The following is a 12,684-nucleotide window of genomic DNA, read 5'->3' as shown; positions in this document are numbered from 1 at the left end:
AAGTATCTAGCCAGATCCAGAGCAACCTGTGGAAACATAGGTGGATCATAAGTGTGGCATAGCCCTAAAATAATCATATTTGTTAAAATTACAGAACGTACTTCAGAATTACTTTTATTTGGTTAGTATTGTAAATAAGAGTCTTCAAATTCATAATTCCGGTTGTCAAAAAATTATAAAGCATTTTTGCTGCTTTCTTAGTGTATAGCCATGTATAGTATCTCACAAAAGTGAGTACAGCCCTCACATTTTTGTAAATATTTTATTATATCTTTTCATGTGACAACACTGAAGAAATTACACTTTGCTACATTGTAAAGTAGTGAGTGTACAGCTTGTATAACAGTGTAAATTTGCTGCCCCCTCAAAATAACTCAACACACAGCCATTAATGTCTAAACTGCTGGCAACACCCCTACGTGCAAATGTCCAAATTGGGCCCAATTAGCTATTTTCCCTCTTCTGTGTCATGTGATTTGTTAGTGTTACAAGGTCTCAGGTATGAATGAGGAGCAGGTGTGTTAAATTTGGTGTTATCGCACTCACTCTCTCATGCTGGTCACTGCAAGTTCAACATGGCACCTCATGGCAAAGAACTCTCTGAGGATCTGAAAAAAATAATTGTTGCTCTACATAAAGATGGCCTAGGCTATAAGAAGATTGCCATGACGCTGAAACTGAGCTGCACCTCGTGAACAAGACCATACAACAGTTTAACAGGACAGGTTTCACTCAGAACCGGACTCACCATGGTCCACCAAAGAAGTTGAGTGCAAGTGCTCAGTGTCATATCCAGAGGTTGTCTTTGGGAATTATGAATTGTGGGGACATATGAGTACTGCCAGCATTGCTGCAGAGGTTGAAGGTGGAGGGTCAGCCTGTCAGTTCTCAGACCATATGCCGCACACTGCATCAAATTGGTCTGCATGGCTGTCATCCCAGAAGAAAGCCTCTTCTAAAGCTGATGCACAAGAAAGCCTGCAAACAGTTTACTGAAGACAAGCAGACTAAGAAATGGATTACTGGAACCATGCCCTGTTGTCTGACGAGACCAAGATAAGCTTATTTGGTTCAGATGGTGTCAACCGTATGTGGCGGCAACCAGGTGAGGAGTACAAAGACAAGTGTGTCTTGTGTACAGTCAAGCATGGTGGTGGGAGTGTCATGGTCTGGGGCTGCATGAGTGCTGCCAGCACTGGGGAGCTACAGTTCATTGATGGAACCATGAATGCCAACATGTACTGTGACATACTGAAGCAGAGCATCAGTATGGATGGACTTGTCTCTTTTTTTAACCTGACTAACTATGTAACTATGTAAGAGCATGATCCCCTTCCTTTGGAGGCTGGGCTGCAGGGCAGTATTCCAACATGATAACGACCCCAAACACATCTAAAAATCAACCACTGCCTTGCTAAAGAAGCTGAGGGTAAAGGTGATGGACTGGCCAAGCATGTCTCCAGACCTAAACCCTATCGAGCTTCTGTGGGGCATCCTCCACCGGAAGGTGGAGGAGCGCAAGGTCTCTAACATCCACCAGCTCTGTGATGTCGTCATGGAGGAGTGGAAGAGGACTCCAGTGGCAACCTATGAAGCTCTGGTGAACTCCAATCCCAAGATAGTTAAGGCAGTGCTAGAAAATAATGGCAGCCGCACAAAATATTGACACTTTGGGCCCAATTTGGACATTTCCACTTAGGGGTGTACTCACTTTTGTTGCCAGCGGTTTAGACATTAATGACTGTGTGTTGAGTTATTTTGAGGGGACAGCAGATTTACACTGTTCGACAAGCTGTACACTCACTACTTTACATTGTAGCAAAGTGTCATTTCTTCAGTGTTGTCACATGAAAAGATATAACTAAATATTTACAAAAATGTGAGGGGTGTACTCACTTTTGTCAGACACTGTATGTCAGTTTTTTTATTGTCAATTTTAATGATACAAGAGTTGGTCTAACATAAAAACTTTTGTGTACATTATAGTTGATTATAAAGTCTCATGGTTTTTCACCTTAATGCATTCTATGCATTAAGGTGAAAAACCTTCTGTGCTGCAGCTGCCCCCCAGAGCCCCTCCTTTTTCTTACCTAAACCCGATCGCTCCAGGGTACGTGGACAAGCACAGCAGCTCCAGCTGCTGTGGTCCTTATTGGATAGATTGATAGCAGCAGGAGCTATTGGCTCCCACTGCTGTCAATCAAATCTAGTGGAGCGGGGGGCAGGGCCGAGTCTGGACTCAGCAGCGGGACTCGTGAGTGCGCCCGCACGATGCCACCAGGAAAAGCGGCTCTCCATGGGGGCACCTGATGAAGAGGAGGAGGAGCCAGGAGCACCACCGGGGAACCCCAGAAAAGATGGTTTGGGGCTGCACTGTGCAAAACCCTTGTATAGAGCAGGTAAGTATAACATGTTTGTTATTAAAAAAAAAAAAAAGACGAACCTTTACAATCACTTAAACAACATACAATGAACTGCTGTTCACATTCATTGTCTGATGACACTCTATAAGGATTTTATTGTGGAAGAGCTGGTTGAGACATGTGCTTGAGAGTAAATGAATTATGCCTGTACCTCCAACTACCTTTCTATGCCTAGAGCAGCTTTTCCTCTTTGTGTTAAAAAAAAGGCCTATATGAAATGCTGTGTACAAAAATATTTTTAAGTGACAATCATGTAAATCTTATATTTTGAAAAATTTCCCCTTCAAAACTGTGTGATTTAAAATAAACCCCAGGCAGATATAAAACATCACAAGTTAGTTTGGCTAGAATTTCATTAAAAGCGTTAGATGTTATTCGATTTTAAATGTAACTAGCGTGTTTTCTTGAATTTGACTTGATATCGGCCTCACTTTACAGCATAAGGCCTCGTACACACGGTACGGAAATCCGAAGGGAAAGTCTGAAGACGAGCTGTCTGCGGATTTTCGTATCGTTAGTACGGTACATTCGACAGATGATTTGACTTTTACATCAGACAAAAGCTGGATGGGCAGGCTATAAAATTTTTGTTTGATGTGAACTCAACGTCTGATTTTCGGATGGTCAGTACACAAATCCATCACACAAAAGTCGAAAGTACAAACACGCATGCTCGGAATCAAGCAACGGCTGGGAAGAGTTCGGTCTTGTAAACTACTGTTCGGAATCTAGAATTAACATTCATGACGTGGCAGTTGATGAAATGTCAAAATTCTCATCTTCTTTAAGGGGATAATAATGAAGCTGCTTTGCTGGTGATACTGATATAGTTATAGTTAACATATTTTAAAAGGCATTTGTTTTGTACAATCTGAAAATCGCAAATCAACGCTCACCAAACTTCTACTAACATGAAATTAGCAGAAGGGGCCCAAAGGGTGGCGCTTGAGAAATGAACTCCCTCTTTATACTCTCGTAGTACGTCACTACGTTCGTATTTGTCAAACGACAATTTGCAGATAGTATGCTATACAAAATCCTGCACACGTCCTTTTGACAAAAATCACACGCTCGGTCGTCCAACAATCAAACCGTGTGTACGAGGCTTTACTCATACAAGAAAATGGCCGCATTAGAGGCCAATTATGTATGTTACATGCACTTGTGCTGATAGGAAACATGCTGACAAAAGCAAAAAGCAAAGAAAGCATAGGAACAAGTTTTTTAGGTTTGCTGCTACTCATTTATTGTCTAGTCACACTGGATAAAAAAAAGAAAGAGAAAACCTGCGCTATCAAGCAAAAATTAATATAACTGCAGCTGCAACAAAACCACAAATATCAATGAGGTGAAAAATTGCATACAAAGAAAAAATTGTGTGCTTGCATTAGATATTTAAATCTATATTACTACATGATTATCATAAGTAGATAAAAAAATAAATAAAAAACACCATCAAAATTAATTGTGAGTGAATTAGAAAGTCGCTATGCTACAGAGCAAACAGCGACATGTAAGTCAAATACTAATACTGACCATTGCATACATATAAACCAACAATAAAGTTATAAACTGGTGTGCAAAAAAGAAACAAAAAAACAAAGGTTATTCCACCCAAGTGCAAAGTCATAAGTGAAAAAGTTCAAAATTGCATCCTGAGTCGCAGGAAAAATGCATATCCAAAGTTCATTAATTGCATTCCTTAGTGTGTATAAAGGAATAAGGGGACATGAAGGGACCTCCAACCACCAGTGGATCCGAAGGATGATAATAGATGTATCCTTACCAGACACGTTGGACCTCCTTTATAGCAAGGTCTTAGAAGCATGCAGATTTAGCCCTCTGCAGGGACAGTAGATGACAGCTCACCACACAGCTGGAGATGGTTCCGACACTTCCGCATTGATGTAAACACTCCCTCGTTTGGGCTCGTAGGTAAAGAAGGGGAGAAAGAAAAAACTCCAATGGTATTATATGTAAAAAAGGGGAATTTTATTGCCTCAGACAACTAGGCATCTTTAAAACATCCAAAACATAAAAGCCGGCAAATAACCTTTGTTTTTTCTTTTTTGCACACCAGTTTATAACTTTATTGTTGGTTTATATCAGTGGTTCTCAACTCCAGTCCTCAGGACCCACCAACAGGCCAGGTTTGCAAGATAGCTGAAATACATCACAGGTGATATCATTTGCTGCTCAGTGATTGCAGTATTCTAGTCTGCAACTCCCCAAGGTAATACTTAAAATCTGGCCTGTTGGTGGGTCCCGAGGACTGGAGTTGAGAACCACTGGTTTATATGTATGCAATGGTCAGTATTAGTATTTGACTTACATGTCGCTGTTTGCTCTGTAGCATAGCGACTTTCTAATTCACTCACAATTAACTTTGATGGTGTTTTTTTTATATATATATATATATATATATATATATATACACACTAAGGAATGCAATTCATGAACTTTGGATATGCGTTTTTCCTGCGACTCAGGATGCAATTTTGAACTTTTTCACTTACGACTTTGCACTTGGGTGGAATAACCTTTGTTTTTTTGTTTTTTCTTTTTTGCACACCAGTTTATAACTTTATTGTTGGTTTATATGTATGCAATGGTCAATATTAGTATTTGACTTACATGTCGCTGTTTGCTCTGTAGCATAGCGACTTTCTAATTCACTCACAATTAACTTTGATGGTGTTTTGTATTTATTTTTTTATTTATTTGTTTATCTACTTATGATGATCATGTAGTAATATAGATTTAAATATCTAATGCAAGCGCACAATTTTTTTCTTTGTATTGTCTAGTCACAGACTGCTGAGAGAGGGAATTGCTTAACTGCAAGTCTGGTCACCAATCCAACGTTGTCGATTGGTAGAACTGTGTAATTCTCAGGACTTAGATAGCCCATATATGGTTACAATTTATTTCCTTCATCCGCGGATGGAAGGAAAGAGAAAATTGCACGATTCCCCCATCAACACTGTCGGTGTTGATAGGGAAATGCCTGCCGCATCGCTATTGTTTTTTGCTGACAGGAGGAGGGGCATGGGGAGCCTTCCAGGCCAGCAGAACATGGTGATTACTGCTAGTTGCTATGGCAGCATGTAACAAATCCAATATCTGGTTGTACCCAAGTCTAAAGATGGATCAACTTGGGTACAATCAGCCTGCCCATAGATGGATTGAATCTTCGGCTGGTCCCTGCTGAATCGGCCAAATTTCGACCCATGTTTGGCCAGCTTAAGTGGATAGAAATACAAATCCTCTGGCAAGTAATGCTCCTACATACAATATGTATTTTAACTGAGTCTATGTATATGTTTCCCTTAAGTTCATAATTAATACTGTCACTCATGCATTGGATTTTTTGGGTAATTTTTTTTTTTTGTGTGTTGCCATGTTTACCTGCTTCGCTGCATGGTTACTTTTCCTTTTTTTTTAGGAGTAACCACAGAAATAGTTTCTTAGAAAGATGCCGTTTAAGATCCTGTTCCAAATAGGCTACTATTCTTTCACTTCCCTTTACTCAGGGCCACTTGGTTTCATAAAATTGTTAAGATGAGTAGAAAAAAGTGTATGCGGTAACTATTCATAAAATCAGCCACAATTCATCTTTCATCAGTCTGACCACACTGACTTCACAAAAGGCTAAATCATAATTGGTTGGGAGGCTGTTTGAGCATTATGCCGCATACACATGATTGGAAATGCCACCAGCAAAAGACCGATGTGAGCTTTTGGTCAGGAAAATACGACTGTGTGTATGCTCCGTTGGACTTTTGCTGGCGGAATTCCAGCCAGCAAAAGATTGAGAGCATGTTCTCTATTTTTCAGTAGGGAAAAGTTCCTATCCGAAAATGCGATCGTCTGTATGCAATTCGGACGCGCAAAAAAATCACGCATGCTCAGAATTAAGTACGAGACGGAAGCGCTCGTTCTGGTAAAACAAGCGTTCGTATTGGAGATAGCACATTCGTCACGCTGTAAATTTTTGGATCTTTTAATGCAGCGCATTCTTTTGTTCTTTATAATGCTAGAAGAATGAATTTGTTTTGCTGCTGATAGTTCTCACAAACTTACTTCTTTATTATTTCTCGTGATCTCCTGAATAATCTTTTTTGTTTTTAAAGCCAGATCTCCATAATAATGTTTAGAATAATTTTTTATAGTCATCTTTTTTTATTATTTTATTCAAAATCTCCTGTTTTTTTTAATTATTTTTAAATTATTTTCTAGTGATCTCCATATTTTTTTTTTTTTGTGTGTGTGTCAAGTTTCCACAACAACATTATTACCTTGTATTTAATTTGACATTGTATTTTTGAAATGTACCTGCCTACTCACAAACAAACAGTCCTTTTTGAAGAAAAACACATAGCCAAGTATTTTCATATAAAAAATCTACATTTTTTCTGGCTGATAACAAAATAAAGAGGAAGGCAAAGCTGGAGAAACTGCCTTCGTAGCCTTTGTACCCCAGGGCACACATCAACTGTTTGTAACTAAAAATGTGTAGCCTGAAAAGTCCATATAATAGGGAGCACAATCTGGTGCAGGACTCGCAGAGATCATGAACAGCAGCAGATGACATATATGTCCCCAGGCTGTGGTACTACAACAGCCTGTGTCTTCTGTTAGACCAGACTGAACCCAGGGCCATCACTTTCTTGTCTTCCCTGCAGCCTTCCCTCCACGCTATCCTGCAGCCTTTCCTGCAGTCTTCCTTGGAGGCTGTGGCTCTTGAGGTGGACTTGTGGCAGGAGGAGGAGGAGGATGGGCGAGCGCACATAAGTGCATGTTCTCACTAATTTGGCCCCTCAACCCCTTCTAAAGGGCCTGAAAAATAAGATTCTCACACATGAAGCATTGGCCCTCCTCCATTTGCTGCAATTTTGCAGCTACATAGCAGCCATAGGCCTCTTCAGAGTTGGGGGGTGTTTTCAGGCCGCATTAGCGTCCTTAATGAGGCCCAGTAATGCCTCCTCCACGTTAATCCCCTTCCTGGCCCTTTTTGTTGTAAGGCGGAGGGGAGGCACCTGGGATTGGGTGAGGCTGCTGGGCCTGGCCACCTCCTGGCTGACACTTACCCCCGCCTCCTCCTGGCTGACACTTACCCCGCCTCCTCCTGGCTGCCACATTCCAGAGCCTCGTCCTGCCTGAGGTCTTCCTGTGTATGAAAAAGGGACATAGTTTTAGTTTTTGGTTCATCAATCACACACAATTTTCAGATCATGACTGTTGCAAATTGAATGTTAATAAATAGAAAATACTATCATTCTGAGCCCAGAATTTTTCATTCTTGTCCCAAACATTTTTGGCCCCTACTGTCTATTGATATGTAAAACACTTTTTGTTCAATCATTCATTTGTTATCAATAATAACATCTAGTTAACAACAATAATTTTCGGACAAAATACTATACCTGGCTCCAGCTGGGCTCCTCAAATTCTTCCAGGATGGAAGGCCCAGGCTGGTCCTCGAAAGCTGGGGTTAAGGGAAGGGTGGATGGAAGTGTAAAAAGTGATTCCCTGGCTTCAATCTGGTCTTCCAGAAACCGCATCCTGTTGTAGTACCACAGACTGGGTACATACACATCCTTTGCTGATGCTCCTGATTTCATGGAAGCCTGGACCTTATTAAGCTCCTTCCTATACATGCTTCTCAAGCTACCAATTTTCTTATCCACAAACTCGATGTCTGCGTTGGGGACCTGCGTCTTCACAAATTGCAGCAGTTTCTCCAGCGATGCCTTCCTAGCTGGTTTATTTCGATATAAGGGGTTTTTAACCTCCCACAAATTTCTCATATCCTTGTATCTGTCTATGAACTGGCCCATGAATTCAGGGTCTTTGAATTGTTTCATATTTGCTGAAAGACAAAACACAAGACAAAAACACTAATATCAGGTTGAACTCTCTTAAACTAATCTTAACCCAATATAGGCCTCAATCTCGAATCAGTATAGGCCACCGATGTCCCAGGTTAAAATGTTACCTTCGTTATAACATTCGGCGCTTCCTCCACTCACAGATCGTATGTATCACACACACGTGTTAACTTTATATACACTGCGCATGCGTGAAACTCCGCCCGTATCGCCCGCCCCTGACGTTCTTTCTCGAATATTCCCCGCCCCTTCTCTTTCGTCGCAGTGGGAGAGGAACATGGCGGAGAAACAGCAGGTGCGTAATAGCAGTAACGAGGAGGAAAACCAGCCCGAAACGTCCCGATCCCGCAGAAGATTTAAGGCCTCAAATATGGCCTTTATAGAGATGGTGGACATCTTGAAGAGGGCCGACTATGACGGGAAGTATGGACCGTACCTAAACCCAAATATGAGAAAGGCCAAGATCATGACTAAAGTAGTGAAAAGTCTGCATAGGAATTTTGGGGTACGACGATCCAAGGAGCAATTGAGGAAACGCTGGTCAGACCTGAAATTGAGGGAGCAGGATCAGTACAGAAGGATTAAGAAAGTGCTTCTAAAAAGTAAGCTCTTGTCATGTGTTCTTATTATTAGTATTACTTGCATGCTGCTCCATGTGCTTTTCTTTACTGTTGTATAATTTAAATTGGCTACTTTCATGTTTCTTTGGACGTAGGAAACATTGTTCGTTTGCCAACTAAATACGATGTTTTGGGCGGATAAAGGGTTAACTACATTTGGTCATGCTAATTTGTATTAAAAGAAGTTTAGGACATTGTTGTCTAGATGTGTTTGAAACTAGAAAGAATTGCAAACTTGATTCAGTGTAATGTAAGGAGAGGACACTCAGCAGCTGTTTACACTCAGGAGCACTAGTGTGGGACACAAGAACAAACTTTTTAGGGTGTCCCACACAGGTACTCCAGTGGATACTTGGGGTGTCTCAGTGTGTGAAACTTGTCCAAAAAAGGTAAGTATTCCAGCTTTGGTAAGTGAAAAAATCATGTCTTCAGCTTGGAACTCTGCCAAAACAGACAATTGTATCCCACTTCCAAGCAATGTTTCATATTCCTATTTCTGGCCTCAAATATCTGTGTGCTAAGTATACCTTTTGTTTCATTGTCATAGGGGAGAAAAGACTTTTCTGGTGTCTGAGGACACCAGAAAACCCCCACCTCCTGAAGAAGGGGAACAGAGGACACCACAACCTAAGGATGTGGTGGAAGGAGAGGTGGTTGAGATTGTCACCACAACAGGTGAGTGTCTGACACCACAGATTCAGGTAATAGATGTATGCCTGCATATTTATAATACATGGTGTGTATTTTTTCTTTTAGGTGATGTGCATGTTGTGAAAGAACAATCTCCTCATTTCACAAGTGACAGTGCACAAAGGCTAATACAGGACATAATGTTTTGTAGTGAGGATTTAGACCTCATCAAGCAAAAAACAAATGACATAGAACAAAAACTGAAGAACATGATTGATGTACTAGGAAGAATCTAAAGAACAACAAAATGACACCATTTTCTATTTTCGGGGACCATTTTTTTCACATTTTTGACGCATTTTAAAAGCCAAATTTTGAAGATGCACAGAGTGTGTCAACATGTGCTATCTGCCATCAGGGGATATCAATGTACGCGTTTTGTAGGTGCAACCCCTTCCTCGTAACTCAAGTAGGTGAGAGGAAGCGGTTGCACCCCCAAAACACGTCCATTGGTCCCCCATGATGGGAAATAGCACATGTTGACATTAGGCACGGGATCAGGAGGGAAACCCCCAGTTTGACTCCCAATTTGTGTGCATCTTCAAAATTTGGCTTTTACAGGGGGACATCACCCCATCTGATGAAGGCAATATCAACACATTTTTGACACTATAATGTCTGATATTGCCTTCAGTTTTTCAGTGTTGAACTTTGTAAGTTCCTGAGTTGTGTGTGTTATGTTTTGAAACATACCTGTTTATGTACTAAAAAAATATTTTCAAGGTAAAACTTAAAAAAAAAAGAAGTTTTACAACACACATGTGAATGTGCATGAAGTAAAAGGTTTTATACTCAACAGTGTGTGGCTTCTTCTTTCAATGCTCAATACCATTTTTGTATTAAGTTGGTGTTTACAGTGACAATGGGTGTTATTTAAGAATGGAAAAACCACTTGGCACTACAAGTGCACTAGGAGACAGCTCAAAGAAACACAAGCAGTAAATCAAAATCAAGATTTGATCAGATCAAATTTTTTTTTAATATCTAAAATAAATTACAAATGTGCTGGCATAGCAATGGCCCCCCTACCCATAAAATAATCAACATATTTTTGACGCACTTCACGGGCGCTTTGGGGGGGGCAAGCCAGAATGGCTAGTTTCCAGGGCCGTCAGTGTATTTTCTGGAAGTCCGGCCTCAGGCCCAACTAAGGCAACATAATTCGGAGCATTTATCTTCAAAAAATTGTATGCAGCATGCTAGAACTATGTGGATAAGTTTGTGCTCTGCCATATTTATTGCCATAAGAAATAGGCAGAACCGGCTGGCCATTATCCCAAAGGCATTCTCCACGACTCTTGTGGCTCTGGCCAGCCGGTAATTAAAAACCCTCTCCTCCAGGGTGAGGGTCCTCCGGGGGAATGGCCTCATCAGGTGATCACCCAGACCAAATGCTTCATCAGCGATAAAAACAAATGGGAGACCTTCCACGTTCTCTTCCGCAGGTGGCAATCCCATGCCACCACTCTGGAGACGTCGGTAGAACTCGGTCTGTGGCGTTGAAGGAAACTGTGACGTCAAAAAAGAAAAAAAATTAGTACTTTTGCACATAACATTGCAAGCAGATTAGACACAAACATTCTTGGCCAACATCAGTATAACATTTATTTTAAGGAGTATTTAAAGACAAAAGTATAAGGTCCACTTATCAGATTCCTCACCCCCTCTGATGGCTCATTGTAAACATTTTAGGGGGGGAGGGTTATAAATGAGTTTGGGAGCCAAAAAAAAAGCCTCTGGCACTCTGCCTGGAATTTAAAGACACAAATAACATTTGTACACATTTTAGGGGGTGTTTAGGGTAAAGCACTACAATGGAGCTAACAAAATACATTGTTAAGTGACTAGGCTAGGTGTGTATGGGACCAGGATAGTATGCTGGGGAAGTTAGTGAAGGCAAATATGCATGAAGGACAAAAAAAGGAGCATTAAAAGCTTCCAGCATGCATGAGGACAAAGGGGACATTCACAGCATATTACAATCATGGTAATTAGGGAATGATAAAAGAAATACAATACATTAGCAAACATTAAATACATAGAATGTGATGTTAAAGGAGAAAACTTACCCTAATATAGTCCTTCTGCAGGACCTGAATGATAGCAGAACAGGTCTCTGGAATAATGATCCCCAGAGCCTGGGGGGGAGATGCCTCTAAAGAACTTGAGGTCCTGCAGACTTCTCCCCGTCGCCAAATACCGCAACGTGGCGACTAGCCTCTGCTCCGGAGTGATGGCTTGCCGCATGCAGGTGTCTTGCTTTGTAATATAAGAGGACAGCAAAGCCAACAGATGGTGAAAAAGGGGGTCCCTCATCCGGAGAAAATTCCTGAAATCATCAGGGTTATTCTCCTGGATCTCACACAGCAAAGGCATATGAGAGAATTGGTCACACTGGAGTAACCAATTCTTGGTCCATGAACTCCTCCTCGCCCTGTTCATGGACTAGGCTTGGGTCAAAGCAAGAACCCCAACACCAAGCCCCAGCATAGCACGAACGCTACGATGAGTACGTACCTGCAAAATGGCTTCAAAACGGTCGGCTGGTCAGAACAAATTAACAGAACGCACTGAAGAACAGCAAGGCCTGTGAAGAGCAAGCTGAAAATCAGAAATGAGCGGACAAAAACACACTGAAAAACAGATATGAACTGACTACACGCACGGAAAACAGATACAAACCCACAAGCACAAACTGAACAGCAGTAAAACGATCTGAAAAGCACGAGTCTGAAAAGCGCGAATCGTCTCTCACCAAACTTCTACTAACACAAGATAAACACGAGATTAGCAGAAGGAGCCCAAAGGGTGGCACAGTGGCTATTGAACTTCCTTTTTCTAGTCCCGTCGTACGCGTTGTACGTCACCACGTTCTTGACGGTCAGAATTTGGTGTGACCGTGTGTATGCAAGACAAGCTTGAGCGGAATCCCGTCGGAAAAACCATCATAGCTTTTTCCGACCAAAATTCCGATCGTGTGTACGCGGCATTAGGCTGCAATAGCACAATGCATTATCTAATTAAAGGTTATATTCGTTCAAAATGGATTATTCATTTATT

At 41.2% G+C, this 12,684-nt stretch overlaps 1 protein-coding gene across 1 annotated transcript in view; it reads left to right on the top strand.

Annotated features, from left to right (window-relative positions):
• Positions 1-12,684, top strand: part of DEF6 (DEF6 guanine nucleotide exchange factor) — a 145,622-nt gene that overhangs the window by 85,148 nt on the left and 47,790 nt on the right. The window lies entirely within an intron of this gene.

The sequence above is a fragment of the Aquarana catesbeiana genome, linkage group LG02 (genome assembly GCF_042186555.1).
Source record: "Aquarana catesbeiana isolate 2022-GZ linkage group LG02, ASM4218655v1, whole genome shotgun sequence".
Taxonomy (NCBI): domain Eukaryota; kingdom Metazoa; phylum Chordata; class Amphibia; order Anura; family Ranidae; genus Aquarana; species Aquarana catesbeiana.
Note: the sequence above shows the minus strand (reverse complement) of the source record. Positions and strands in the feature narration are given on the sequence as shown.